Genomic DNA, 13,241 nt, shown 5'->3' on the forward strand with positions numbered 1-13,241 from the left:
TGTTTGCAAAGGGGGAAAAAGCATGACCACAGTGAATGTGCCAAAATAGGCCAAAATTGGACATTAAAAAATTCATAGCTCACTTCCTGTACATTTTAGCTACATGGTCCCAATAGGCTTTTTTGTGCGTCTCGGGGTGCTACACGTGCCTGTCAATTTTTGTTGCTCTAGCTCAAACGTGCCGGGCTTGGTTTTTATTTTTCTACGCTAGGGGGCGCTATCGAGTCGCATTGTTATGACGACTTAATAATATCAAATTTTTCGCCGGGCCTGAGGAATGTGCAAAGTTCGGTGAGTTTTCGTGAATGTTTAGGTACCCAAAATCGCGATCGTTTGCGGAGAATAAAGAAGAAGAAGAAGAAGAAGAAGAAGAAGAATTTTTACAAAAACAATAGGGACCTCGCAGCGGTCGCTGCTCGGGCCCTAATAATAATAATAATTTTTACAAAAACAATAGGGACCTCGCAGCGGTCGCTGCTCGGGCCCTAACTAGAGCTGCGAGCAGCTATAAAGGGCCCTCGCAGCCCGGGCCACGTTGGGGTACTTGCACGTTGGGGTACTCGCACGTTGGGGTACTGGCACATTAGGAGCAAAATTTCTTTGAACATGGCATGATAAACCTTTACATGTGGATTTTTTTTGCCAGGTGTGATGTGTGTGCCAAGTTCAATGGGTTTTGGTGAAAAATCAGCGTCCTTTTTTATTTTTAGGGAATGAGTTGACCTGACTGGTTTTTTTTTTTTGCAAAAGTATATATACCCATCATCGCTCGTACTCATTGCATGATGTTGCTTTTATTGTCCATAGAGGCTATCAAAAATAAATAAAACAAAATAAAATAGTACATATGTTTGGATCGGTCTGATACTAGTGAACATCTTGAGTAGTGGAAAGTAAAAGAATATTCATAAATGACTTAGTTATAACACAATGCGTTCACAAATTTTGTACAAAATACCGTAAGTGTTTTTTTTTTTTTTATGCCTCAAGGACTAGGTGGCACTGTATTTATAACTGAATTTTGTCATAGAGATACCTTCAGGCCTTGACTATAAATATACATGTCAAGTATGGGATTTTTTTGAAGCACGTACCGGGGAGTTATTAAGCATATCCTTCATTCACGATACTGCTTTTAACGTCCATAGAGGCTCTCAAAAATAAATAAAACTAATTAAAAAATACATATGTTTGGATAGGTCTGATGCCAGTGAACATTTTGAGTGGTGGAAAGTAAAAGAATATTCATAAATGACTTAGTTATCACACTTAGAATGAGTTTACATTTTTTGTAGAAATATCGCAAGTGGGGTATTTTTTTTTCATGCGTCAAAGGGTTAGGTGGCGCTGCATATATAACTGAATGTTGTCATAGAGAGAGCTTCAGGACTTGACGATAAACATACATGTCAAGTTTGGGATTTTTTCGAGCATGTACCGGGGAGTTATTAAGCACATCATTTTTCATTGCGAAACACAAATTTTCAATCCACACTAAAATATTGCTCATTTTGCCAGGCCAGATGTGTGCGGCAAGTTTCATGAGTTATTTTAGCATATGGGACCAAGAGACTTTTTTTCTAGGTCTCGGGCTCCCTCATACAGCTAAAAATTTCCGAACATCTTGCTTCAACGTACAACCGGGGCTGCTTCGTTAAAATTTTCTAGGGGACGCTATTGAGTCATTTTTCTAAAAATAGCACAATCCAGGATAAAATATCGCTCATTTTGCCAGGCCAGATGTGTGTGCCAAGTTTCATGCGTTTCTGTGCCGGTTTCGGCCCTCAAAATTGGCGTTGTTTTCATGGCGAACAGCGCTTAGCCACGGCCACAGCGATTCGCAAAAACTCACAAACTTCGTGTTGTGGCATCATGAAGGCCAAAACCCTCATCTGAGCAAATATGAGGTCGGTCCAGTAAACGTGGTTGGAGAAAAACATTGAAGAAAAATCTTAAGAAAAAAAATTGCCAGTAGGTGGCGCTATCAGTAAGATGAAATATAAGTTCGTAGATGTCTTTAGGGCTGGACTCTCAGCAAATGTGTGAAATTTTGAGAAGATTGGATGATCTGGGTCAAGTTAAAGCAGCTTTTATTCTCACGAAAAATCATCAGACTTTGCGGCACGCTAACGGCCACACCCTTTGGCGAAAAGTTACAATATTCGGTGTGGGGCATGATCAACATCTTAAGGCTTTTCTGACCAATTTTCAACTGGATCCCTTCAACGAGCTTGGCACAGTAGCTAAAAACGTAAAGTATGACATTTATTGTCACCACTAGGTGGCGCTAAATGTATAACTGAATTTTATTATATAGATGTTTTCAGGCCGTGACTATTAAGTTGCATGAGAAGTTTTGGAATTTTTGGAGCTTGTGCATGGGAGTTAATAAGCATTTTGTCTTTCTGGACAAATGAAATTTTAAAGGCAATATTTGATGCCCCGCCCCCATCATATAGTATTTCAAAAAGTCAAGATTTTTTGCCCAGTTGTTGTCTCGGGTCTTGAGATGATACATGGCAAGTTTGAAGTCAACTGGATGAAAAATGTTTGTAAAGGGGGAAAAAGCATGACCACAGTGAATGTGCCAAAATGGGCCAAAATTGGACATTCAAAAATTCATAGCTCACTTCCTGCACATTTTAGGAAATGTCTTCCACTGACTTTTTTGCGCGTCTCGGGGTGCTACACGTGCCTGACAATTTTCGTAGCTCTAGGTGAAACGGGCCGGGATTGGGTTTTATTTTTCGATGCTTGGGGGCGCTATAGAGTCGCATTGTTATGACAACTACATAATATCAAATTTTTCGCCGGGCCCGAAGAGATTGCAAAGTTTGGTGAGTTTTCGTAAATGTTTAGGTCCTCAAAAATACGACCGTTTGCGGAGAATAAAGAAGAAGAAGCGGAATAAAAATAATTCTTACAAAAACAAGAGGGACCTCGCAGCGATTGCTGCTCGGGCCCTAACTAGAGCTGCGAGCAGCTATAAAGGGCCCTCGCAGCCCGGACCACGTTGGGGTACTTGCACGTTGGGGAACTTGCACATTGGGGTACTGGCACATTGGAAGCAGAATTTCTTTGAAAATGGCATGATAAACATGTGGATTTTTTTTTTTTTTTTTTGCCAGGTGTGATGAGTGTGTCAAGCTCAATGGGTTTTGGTGATTGTTAAGATCTGCAAAAATCAGCTTCTTTTTTTTATTTTTAGGCAATGAGTTGCCCTGATTGGTATTTTTCGTAAAAGTAGATATACACACATCATCGCTCGTACTCATTGCACAATGTTGCTTTTATTGTCCATAGAGGCGACCAAAAAAAAAATAAAACTAAATAAAAAATACGTATGTTTGGATCGGTCTGATGCCAGTGAACATATTGAGTGGTGGAAAGTAAAAGAATATTCATAAATGACTTAGTTATCACACTTAGAATGAGTTTACAATTTTTGCAAAAATACCGTAAGTGAGCCATTTTTTTTTTATGCCTCAAGGACTAGGTGGCGCTGTATTTATAACTGAATTTTGTCATAGAGATACCTTCAGGCCTTGACTATAAATATACATTTCAAGTATGGGATTTTTTGGAGCATGTACCTGGGAGTTATTAAGCAAAGCCTTCATTCACGATATTGCTTTTAATGTCCATAGAGGCTATCAAAAATACATAAAACTAAATAACAAAAATATGTATGTTTGGTTAGGTCTGATGCCAGTGAATATTTTGAGTGGTGGAAAGTAAAAGAATATTCATAAATGACTTAGTTATCACACTTAGAATGAGTTTACATTTTTTTTTACAAAATACCGTATGTGGGGTATTTTTTTTTATGCCTCAAGGGCTAGGTGACGCTGCATATATAACTGAATGTTGTCATAGAGATAGCTTCAGGCCTTGACGATAAACATACATGTCAAGTTTGGGATTTTTTGGAGCATGTACCGGGGAGTTATTAAGCATAACTCATTCACTGCCTTTGACAAGTATACTTGTCAATTGTATTTTTTAGAGCGGTGCTAAATGGGGGCGAATCTGAGCATGCTCCACTGTAAATATCAAACTTGGAAACAACTTTACTGATGCCCAACCACCGGTAGATGACATCATTGCCCCATTTTATAGGAAATAAACACAGTTTCAGAGTCCATGGGAGAAATGGCTGTATTTTGGCAAACCTACATTTTTCTGCTGTCAATTATAAAAGAACGGGACGGGACAAAAAGTAGGGAGTCTATTCTGTTATTTGGTAGATTCGGTTTATATATAATTATTGAATGTAATATCACGTGAGTATTGGAAATGTAAAAATTTTCTATAATGACTGGCAGTGAATGAGTTTTAAGCATATCCTTTTCCAGTGCGAAACACACATTTTGATGCCCCGCCCTCATCATATAGTATTTCCAAAAGTCAAGATTTTTCCGTCTGTTGTTGGCTCAGGTCTTGGCATGGTCCAGGTCAAGTCATAAGTCAGTCGGATAAAACGTGTAGGAGAAGTGGGCAAAAGTATGCCCCCTGAAAATGTGCAAAAATCGTCAAAAATAGGACATTCAAAAATTCGTAGCTCACTTCCTGTTCATTTTAGCATATGGGTCCAAGAGACTTTTATGTAGGTCTTTGGCTCCCTCATACACCTAAAAATTTTCGGAGATCTTGCTTAAACGTACAATCGGGGCTACTTCGTTAAAAATTTCTAGGGGGCGCTATTGAGTCATTTTTGTAAAAATAGGACAATACATGATAAAATATTGCTCATTTTGCCAGGCCAGATGTGTGTGCCAAGTTTCATGAGTTTCTGTGCATGTTTAGACCCTCAAAACTGGCGTTGTTTTCTTGGCGAACAGCGCTTAGCCACACCCACAGCAATTCGCGAAAACTCACAAACTTCGTGTTGTGACATCATGAAGGCCGAAACCCTCATCTGAGCAAATATGAGGTTGGTCCAGTTAACGTGTTTGGAGAAAAATGTACAAGAAAATTCGTAAGAAAAAAAATTGCCACTAGGTGGCGCTATCAGTAAGATGAAATATAAGTTCGTAGATGTCTTTAGGGCTGGACTCTCATCAAATGTGTGAAATTTTGAGAAGATAGGATCATCTCGGTCAAGTTCATGCAGCTTTTATTGTCACGAAAAATCTTCAGAATTTGCGGCACCGTAGCGGCCACGCCCTTTGGCGAAAAGTTACAATATTTGGTGTGGGGCATGATCAACATCTTAAGGCTTTTCTGACCAACTTTCAACTGGATCCCTTCAACGAGCTCAGCACAGTAGCTAAAAACGTAAAGTATGACATTTGTTGTCACCACTAGGTGGCGCTATATGTATAACTGAATTTTATCATATAGATGTTTTCAGGCCGTGACTATTACGTTGCCTGAGAAGTTTGAGATTTTTTGGAGCTTGAACATGGGAGTTATTAAGCATTTGCTCTTTCTGGACAAATGAAATTTTAAAGACAATATTTGATGCCCCGCCCCCATCATATAGTATTTCGAAAAGGCAAGACTTTTTGCCCAGTTGTTCTCTCAGGTCTTGAGATGATAAATGCCAAGTTTGATGTGAATTGGATGAAAAATGTTTGCAGAGGGGGAAAAAGCATGACCACAGTGAATGTGCCAAAATAGGCCAAAATTGGACATAAAAAAATTCATAGCTCATTTCCTGTACATTTTAGCTACATGGTCCCAATAGACTTTTTTTGTGCGTCTCGGGGTGCTACACGTGCCTGCCAATTTTCGTTGCTCTAGCTCAAACGTGCCAGGCTTGGTTTTTATTTTTCTACGCTAGGGGGCGCTATAGAGTCGCGTTGTTATGACGACTTCATAATATAAAATTTTTCGCCGGGCCTGAGGAGTGTGCAAAGTTTGGTGAGTTTTTGTGAATGTTTAGGTACTCAAAAATGCGATCGTTTACGGAGAATAATAATAATAATAATAATAATAATAATAATAATAATAATAATAATTCGAACGAAAAACAATGGGGACCTCGCAGCGGTCGCTGCTCGGGCCCTAACTAGAGCTGCGAGCAGCTATAAAGGGCCCTCGCAAACCGGGCCACGTTGGGGTACTTGCACGTCGGGGTACTGGCACGTTGGGGTACTGTCAAATAGGACAAGGACCATCTAAAATGTTTTTGACAAGCCTTGTGTGTGCAAAGTTTAATCAAAACGCAAAATATGGTGTGCAATTCCCAAAATAAATTCAAAATGGCGGACTTCCTTTTAGGTTTAGCATACGGCTACAGAATACTTTTTATAGGTCTTAGACCAGGGGTGGCAAACTGCGGTTCTCGAGGGCCGGTGTCCTGCAGGTTTTGCAGATTTCCCTACTCGAAGTGCAGCTGATTCCAATTAACAGGCTCGTTATCAGGTTTCTGCAGAGCTTGCTGATGAGCTGATCATGAATCAGCTGTGTTGAAGAAGGGAAATATCCAAAACCAGCAGGACTGCGGCCCTCGAGGACCGGATCTCGCCACCCCTGTCTTAGACTAATAGGTATGCCTCTGAGTTTTCACAAATCTCGGTCAAGTCAAGTCATCTTTAGTTATTTCGCGCTTGAATCATCCAATCGGAAATGCTCCATAAAAATGTATAGAGGGCGCGATTTATTGCAAATTGCACAAGAAATCTCTAAAAATTCATGTTCATGACAAGTCTGATGTGTGTGCAGTTTCATGAGTTTTCACACATGTATAGACCAAAAAAATAAGCAGCACTTTACTTGGCAAACAATGCATCGCTATGGCAACAGCATGTGACAAAATAAAAAACTTTCGATAACTTTGCATCTTAAACATCTTAAGATGACACACCAAGTTTGAAGACGGTCGGATGAATTTTGTTCGAGGAGTTCGTGAAAATATGACCCCTAAGAAAGGCCACAAAAAATGGCTACAAATGCCGACGTAAATCAAAATGGCGGACTTCCTGTTTGGTTTAGCAGATGGTTCCATGAGACTTTTTTGTACATCGTGGGCTCTTATGTATGCCTCCAAATTATCATTGCGCTAGGTGAAACGTACAACCGGGAATGCTTCGTTAAAGAGTTTTTTTTAGTTCAAAATGTGATGCCCGGCCCCTGCGGGACTTCCTATTGGGTTTAGCACATGGCACCAAGAGACTTTTTTGTACATCCTGGGCTGTTACATATGTCTACAATTTTTCGTCGCTCTTGCTGCTTCGTACAACTGGGAATGCTTCATTAAGAAGGATTTTTTTCCTTTGCAAAAAGTGCATGCCACGACAACAGCGTGTGACGAAATAAAAAACTTTCAATAACTTTTCATTTTCAACATCTTAAGATGAATCACACCAAGTTTGAAGATGATCGGATAAACTCTGTAGGAGGAGTTTGTTAAAATATGACCCCTATGAAATGGCCAAAAAAAATGGCAACACATTCCAAAGTAAATCAAAATGGCGGACGTCCTGTTAGGTTTAGCATATGGTTCAAAAAGAGTTTTTTGTACCTCGAGGGCTGTTATATACCTCTACAAATTTTGGTAACTCTAGGTGAAACGTACAGCCGGGTATGCTTTGTTAAAGAGGAGTTTTTTTTTAGCTCAAAATGTGATGCCCGGCCCCTGGGGGACTTCCTGTTGGGTTTAGCACAGGGCACCAAGAGACTTTTTTGTACATCTTGGGCTGTTACATATGTCTACAAATTTTCGTAGCTCTTGCTGCTTCGTACAAATGGGAATGCTTCTTTAAGTATATTTTTTTTCCTTTGCAAACAGTGCATGCCATGACAACAGTGTGCGACGAAATACAAAGCTTTCAATAACTTTTCATCTTCAACATCTTAAGATGAATCACACCAAGTTTGAAGATGATCGGATAAACACTGTAGGAGGAGTTCGTTAAAATAAGACCCCAATGAAATGGCCAAAAAAATGGCAACACGTTCCAAAATAAATCAAAATGGTGGACTTCCTGTCAGGTTTAGCATATGCTTCAAAAATAGTTTTTTGTAGGTCATAGCCTGTTACATATGTGTACCAATTTTCGTAGCTCTAGATTAAACGTACAACCGGCAATGCTTCGTGAAGTAAGAAGTTTTAAACTCTAAATTTGATGCGTCGCCGCCGTCATATAGTATATCAAAAACTTTTGATTTTTTACATTGATGTTGTCCCAGGTGTTGAGATGGTCCATCCCAAGTTTGAAGTCAATCGGGTTAACCGTGTAGGAGAAGCGGGCAAAAGTATGACCCCTGTAAATGTGCAAAACTGGGCCAAAATTGGACATTCAGATGATCATACCTCACTTTCAGTCTATTTTAGGGTACACACATCAAAGAGGTTTTTGTTCATCTGGATGTGCTACGGGAGCCACACAATTTTCGTCGCCATAGGACAATCGTAGCGGGACAGGGATCCGTTTAACCTATGTAGGTGGCGCTATGGAGCCATTTTTCTGTTATCATGTATGGTGACTTTAAAATATCAAATTTTTCGCCAGTCCTGATGTGCGTGTAAAGTTTGGTGAGTTTTCGTTCACGTTTAGCGTCTCAAAAATGCGATTGTTTGCGGAGAAGAATAATAATCAGAATAATAATAATAAGAAGAATTCCTACAAAAACAATAGGGCCTCGCAGCGGCACCGCCGCCGCTGCTCGGGCCCTAATAATAATAATTTTTACAAAAACAATAGGGACCTCGCAGCGGTCGCTGCTCGGGCCCTAATAATAATAATAATTCGAACGAAAAACAATAGGGACCTCGCAGCGGTCGCTGCTCGGGCCCTAACTAGAGCTGCGAGCAGCTATAAAGGGCCCTCGCAGCCCGGGCCACGTTGGGGTCCTTGCACGTTGGGGTACTTGCACGTTAGGGTACTGGCACGTTGGGGTACTGGCATATTGGAAGCAAAATTTCTTTGAAAATGGCATAATAAACGTTTACATGTAGAATTTTTTTTTGCCAGTGTGTGTCAAGCTCAACGGGTTTTGGTGATTGTTAAGACCTGCAAAAATCAGCGTCCTTATTTATTTTTAGGCAGTGAGTTGCAGTGATTGGTATTTTTTGTAAAAGTGTATATATACATCATCGCTCGTTGTACTCATTGCACAATGTTACTTTTATTGTCCAAAGGGGCAATCAAAAATGAATAAAACAAAATGGAAACGTACATACGTTTGGATCGGTGTGAAGCCAGTGAACAATTTGAGTGGTGGAAACTAAAAGAATATTCATAAATGGCTTAGTTATCACACTTAGAATGAGTTTACATTTTTTGTACAAAATACCGTATGTGTTTTTTTTTTTTATATATATATTATGCCTCAAGGGCTAGGCGGCGCTGTATTTATAACTGAATGTTGTCATAGAGATACCTTCAGGCCTTGATTATAAGCATACATGTCAAGTGTGGGATTTTTTTGGGAGCATGTACCGTGGAGTTATTATGCATATCCTTCATTCACGATATTGCTTTTAATGTCCACAGAGGCTATCAAAAATAAATAAAAATATATATATGTTTGGATAAGTCTGATGCCAGTGAACATTTTGAGTGGTGGAAACTAAAAGAATATTCATAAATGACTTAGTTATCACACTTAGAATGAGTTTACATTTTTTGTACAAAATACCGTAAGTGGGGTATTTTTTTTTCATGCCTCAAGGGCTAGGTGGCGCTGCATATATAACTGAATGTTGTCATAGAGATACCTTCAGGCCTTGATGATAAACATACATGTCAAGTTTGGGATTTTTTGGAGCATGTACCGGGGAGTTATTAAGCATATCCTTTTTCAGTGCGAAACACAAATTTTGATGCCCCGCCCTCATCATATAGTATTTCCAAAAGTCAAGATTTTTCCGTCTGTTGTTGGCTCAGGTCTTGACATGGTCCAGGTCAAGTCTTAACTCAGTCAGATGAAACGTGTAGGAGAAGTGGGCAAAAGTCTGCCCCCTGTGAATGTGCAAAAACCGTCAAAAATGGGACATTCAAAAATTCGTAGCTCACTTCCTGTTCATTTTAGCATATGGGTCCAAGAGACTTTTTTGTAGGTCTTGGGCTCCCTCATACACCTAAAAATTTTCGTAGATCTTGCTTGAACGTACAACCGGGGCTGCTTCATTAAAAATTCCTAGGGGGCGCTATTGAGTCATTTTTGTAAAAATAGCACAATCAACAATAAAATATTGTTCATTTTACCAGGCCAGATGTGTGTGCCAAGTTTCATGAGTTTCTGCGCATGTTTAGACCCTCAAAACTGGCGTTGTTTTCTTGGCGAACAGTGCTTAGCCACGCCCACAGCGATTCGCGAAAACTCACAAACTTCGTGTTGTGACATCATGAAGGCCGAATCCCTCATCTGAGCAAATATGAGGTAGGTCCAGTTAACGTGTTTGGAGAAAAACGTAGAAGAAAATTCGTAAGAAAAAAAATTGCCACTAGTTGGCGCTATCAGTAAGATTAAATATAAGTTCATAGATGTCTTTAGGGCTGGACTCTCATCAATTGTGTGAAATTTTGAGAAGATAGGATCATCTCGGTCAAGTTAATGCAGCTTTTATTGTCACGAAAAATCTTTAGACTTTGCGGCACCATAGCGGCCACGCCCTTTGGCGAAAAGTTACAATATTCGGTGTGGGGCATGATCAACATCTTAAGGCTTTTCTGACCAATTTTCAACTGGATCCCTTCAACGAGCTCAGCGCAGTAGCTAAAAACGTAAAGTATGACATTTATTGTTACCACTAGGTGGCGCTATATGTATAACTGAATTTTATCATATAGATGTTTTCAGGCCGTGACTATTACATTGCCTGAGAAGTTTGAGATTTTTTGGAGCTTGAACATGGGAGTTATTAAGCATTTGCTCTTTCTGGACAAATGAAATTTTAAAGGCAATATTTGATGCCCCGCCCCCATCATATAGTATTTCGAAAAGGCAAGACTTTTTGCCCAGTTGTTCTCTCACGTCTTGAGATGATAAATGCCAAGTTTGAAGTTAATTGGATGAAAAATGTTTGCAGAGGGGGAAAAAGCATGACCACAGTGAATGTGCCAAAATAGGCCAAAATTGGACATTAAAAAATTCATAGCTCACTTCCTGTACATTTTAGCTACATGGTCCCAATAGACTTTTTTGTGCATCTCGGGGTGCTACACGTGCCTGCCAATTTTCGTTGCTCCAGCTCAAACGCGCCGGGCTTGGCTTTTATTTTTCTACGCTAGGGGGCGCTATAGAGTCGCGTTGTTATGACGACTTCATAATAGCAAATTTTTCGCCGGGCCTGAGGAGTGTGCAAAGTTCGGTGAGTTTTCGTACCCAAAATCGGGATCGTTTGCGGAGAATAAAGAATAATAATAATAACTAGAGCTGCGAGCAGCTATAAAGGGCCCTCGCAACCCGGGCCACGTTGGGGTATTTGCACGTCGGGGTACTGGCATGTTGGGGTACTGTCAAATAGGACAAGGACCATCTAAAATGTTTTTGACAAGCCTTGTGTGTGCAAAGTTTAATCAAAACGCAAAATATGGTGTGCAATTCCCAAAATAAATTCAAAATGGCGGACTTCCTTTTAGGTTTAGCATACGGCTACAGAATACTTTTTGTAGGTCTTAGACTAATAGGTATGCCTCTGAGTTTTCACAAATCTCGGTCAAGTCAAGTCATCTTTAGTTATTTCGCGCTTGAATCATCCAATCGGAAATGCTCCACATGGCTACATAATACTTTTTTGTAGGTATTAGGCTGATAGGGGTCTGTCCTAATTTTCACAAATCTAGCAGAATCATACAATCGGAAATACTTCATAAAAATGTCTAGAGGGCGCTATTTATTGCAAATTGCACAATAAATCTCTAAAAATTCATGTTCATGACAAGTCTGATGTGTTTGCAAAGTTTCATAAGTTTTCACACATGTATAGATAAAAAACAAAGCAGCACTTCACTTGGCAAACTGCATCGCTATAGCAGCAGCGTGCGACAAAATAAAAAACTTTTGATAACTTTGCATCTTAAACATCTTAAGATGAAACACACCAAGTTTGAAGACGGTCGGATGAACTTTGTACGAGGAGTTCGTTAAAATATGACAACTGAAAAAGGCCACAAAAAATGGCAACAAATCCCATCGTAAATCAAAATGGCAGACTTCCTGTTTGGTTTATCACATGGTTCCAAGAGACTTTTTTGTACATCGTGGGCTCTTATGTATGCCTGCAAATTATCATCGCGCTAGGTGAAACGTACAACCGGGAATGCTTCGTTAAAGAGGAGTTTTCTCGCTCAAAATGTGATGCCCGGCCCCTGGGGGACTTCCTGTTGGGTTTAGCACATGGCACCAAGAGACTTTTTTGTACACTGTGGGCTGTTACATATGTCTACAATTTTTTGTAGCTCTAGCTACTTCGTACAACTGGGAATGCTTCATTAAGAGGGATTTTTTTCCTTTGCAAAAAGTGCATGCCACGACAACAGCGTGCGACGAAATAAAGAGCTTTCAATAACTTTTCATCCTCAACATCTTAAGATGAGTCACACCAAGTTTGAAGATGATCGGATAAACTCTGTAGGAGGAGTTCGTTAAAATATGACCCCTATGAAATGGCCCAAAAAATGGCAACACATTCCAAAGTAAATAAAAATGGCGGACATCCTGTTAGGTTTAGCATATGGTTCAAAAAGAGTTTTTTGTACCTCGAGGGCTGTTATATACCTCTACAAATTTTGGTAACTCTAGGTGAAACGTACAGCCGGGTATGCTTTGTTAAAGAGGAGTTTTTTAGCTTAAAATGTGATGCCCGGCCCCTGGGGGACTTCCTGTTGGGTTTAGCACAGGGCACCAAGAGACTTTTTTGTACATCTTGGGCTGTTACATATGTCTACAAATTTTCGTAGCTCTAGCTGCTTCGTACAACTGGCAATGCTTCTTTAAGGATATTTTTTTTCCTTTGCAAACAGTGCATGCCATGACAACAGCGTGCGACGAAATACAAAGCTTTCAATAACTTTTCATCTTCAACATCTTAAGATGAATCACACCAAGTTTGAAGATGATCGGATAAACACTGTAGGAGGAGTTCGTTAAAATAAGACCCCAATGAAATGGCCAAAAAAATGGCAACACGTTCCAAAATAAATCAAAATGGCGGACTTCCTGTGAGGTTTAGCATATGGTTCAAAAAGAGTTTTTTGTAGGTCATAGCCTGTTACATATGTGTACAAATTTTCGTAGCTCTAGATTAAACGTACAACCGGCAATGCTTCATGAAGTAAGAATTTTTA

The 13,241-nt window shown here is 39.8% G+C and overlaps 1 protein-coding gene across 1 annotated transcript in view; it reads left to right on the forward strand.

Annotated features, from left to right (window-relative positions):
* psmb7 (proteasome 20S subunit beta 7) overlaps positions 1 to 13,241 on the forward strand; it is a 94,636-nt gene that overhangs the window by 78,156 nt on the left and 3,239 nt on the right. The gene's annotated exons all lie outside the window — the stretch shown is intronic.

Source organism: Festucalex cinctus, chromosome 15 (assembly GCF_051991245.1).
Source record: "Festucalex cinctus isolate MCC-2025b chromosome 15, RoL_Fcin_1.0, whole genome shotgun sequence".
Taxonomy (NCBI): domain Eukaryota; kingdom Metazoa; phylum Chordata; class Actinopteri; order Syngnathiformes; family Syngnathidae; genus Festucalex; species Festucalex cinctus.